We start from the raw sequence: 2,500 nt of genomic DNA on the forward strand, positions 1-2,500 counted from the left end.
CCCTCCAGATGCGGTTGAATGCTCTAAAGGCAGAACCATCTACTGTGCTAATGTATGTTCCTGTGGAGGCCAACTCCTCAAAGTCCACGGCCATGCTAGACACAGGGGCTACACACAACTTCGTGGCAGCACGCATGATAACTAGGTTGGGGCTAAAGCTGAGCAAGTGCCCAAGCAAGCTGAAGGCAGTGAACTCAGAAGCCCAGCCAGTGGTGGGTATTGCTCATGCAGTCTCCTTGAAGGTTGGAGAGTGGACAGGAGAGGTAAACTTTCTTGTGGTTCCCTTGGATGATTTTGATATTATTCTTGGAAATGAGTTCTTTGTGCTGGCTGAGGCAGCACCCATGCCCTTTTTGAGGGGAATGTTGATCATGGACAAGGCACACCCTTGCTATGTGAAGGCCATTAAGGAGGCACCACCTCCCCATGGCAGTAGTAAGGATGGTGCCCTCTCAGCCATGCAACTCAAACATGGCCTGAGAAGAGGAGATGTTACTTACTTGGCTGCTTTGAGAGAAGTCAAGGAGGAGTTGTGTGTGGATGCACCAGAACGGGTGCTGAGTTTGTTGGAAGAGTTTGAGGATGTCATGCCTCCTGAGTTGCCCAAAACTCTTCCTCCTAGACGAAATGTTGACCATAGAATTGAGTTGCTGCCTGGTTCAACACCACCTGCTCGTGCACCATACAGAATGTCGCCAAAAGAGTTGGCAGAATTGCAGAGGCAGCTTACTGAGTTGCTGGAAACAGGTTTCATCCAGCCCTCCAAAGCTCCCTATGGTGCCCCAGTGCTCTTCCAAAAGAAGAAGGATGGATCGCTTCGAATGTGTGTGGATTATAGGGCTTTGAACAAGGTTACAGTGAAGAACAAATACCCTGTGCCCCTTATCCAAGACCTCTTCGATCGATTGAGCAGGGCATCCTACTACACCAAGCTGGACTTGCGTTCTGGTTATTGGCAAGTGAGAATCGCAGAGGGGGATGAGCTCAAGACAACCTGTGTAACTCGGTATGGCTCTTTTGAATTTCTTGTGATGCCTTTTGGCCTCACCAATGCCCCTGCTACCTTTTGCAACCTTATGAATGATGTCTTTTATGATTACATAGATAAATTTGTGGTTGTCTATCTTGATGACATTGTGGTATACAGTGAGTCTTTTGTTAATCATTTAAGCCATCTAAGGTTGGTTCTAACTCGGTTGAGGGAGAACTCTCTTTATGTAAAGAAAGAGAAGTGTGAGTTTGCTCGCAGGGAGATTTTGTTCCTAGGCCACAAAATCAGTGCAGGGAAGATATTAATGGATGAAGGCAAGGTGAAGGCCATCCAAGACTGGTCACCACCCAAGACAGTGTCGGGATTGCGCTCGTTCCTTGGGCTGGCCAACTATTACAGAAAGTTCATTGCTGCCTATTCAAAGAAGGCAGCTCCCCTCACTGACCTGCTGAAGAAAGATAGGCAGTGGCGTTGGACAGATCAATGCCAGGCCGCCTTCGACAAGTTGAAAGCTGCTGTTGCAAGTGAACCTGTCCTGCACCTGCCTGACTTTGAACTACCATTCGAAGTACACACTGATGCCTCAGATAGAGCCATTGGGGGTGTGTTGGTGCAAGAAGGGTATCCAGTTGCCTATGAGAGCAGAAAGTTGAAGGAGGCTGAGCAGAGGTATTCTGCCCATGAGAAAGAAATGCTGGCTGTTGTTCATTGTTTGCTAGTATGGAGAGTATACTTGCTGGGAACCAAGTTTGTGGTTCGCACCGACAATGCTGCCAACACCTTCTTTCAAACTCAAAAGAAGTTGTCAGCAAAGCAGGCTCGATGGCAGGAGTTTTTACAAGAGTATGACTTTGTGTGGGTACACAAACCTGGCAAACACAACCAGGTTGCTGATGCATTGAGCCGCAAGCATGCTGATGAGGTAGTTGCTGCTTTATCCAGAGTTGAGTCCAACTTCTTGGACAGAATCAAGGAGGCAGCAAAGACTGATAATGCTTATCTGAAGCTAGCAGAATCAGTCAAGCAAGGTATCGTTCGTCGGTATTGGCTGGAAGATGGCTTGTTGTATGCCAAAGGCCATCGATTATATGTCCCTGCTGGTGCCATACGACGTGAGCTATTGAGGGAGTCTCATGACTCCAAATGGGCTGGACATCCTGGGAGGGAAAGGATGTTTGCTCTTCTGTCCAGAGCTTATTACTGGCCTCGCCTAGGGGAAGAAGTGGAGCTGTATGTGAAGACTTGTCTGGTGTGCCAACAGGACAAGGGGGAGCAGAGGAGGGAAGCTGGCCTGCTGCAACCTCTCCCTGTTCCAGACAGGCCTTGGGCCTCAGTTTCCATGGATTTCGTTGAGGGTTTCCCTGCTGTGGAAGGGATGAATGCTGTGATGGTGGTTGTGGACAGATTCTCAAAGTATGCAGTCTTTATTGCAGTGCCAGGAAGTTGCCCTGCTGAGTTGGCTGCCAAGCTATTCTTTGCCCAAGTAGTGAAGATCTTTGGGCTGCCTGA

Source organism: Corylus avellana, unplaced genomic scaffold (genome assembly GCF_965113065.1).
Source record: "Corylus avellana unplaced genomic scaffold, dhCorAvel1.hap1.2 HAP1_SCAFFOLD_15, whole genome shotgun sequence".
In the NCBI taxonomy this organism is placed as follows: Eukaryota; Viridiplantae; Streptophyta; class Magnoliopsida; order Fagales; family Betulaceae; genus Corylus; species Corylus avellana.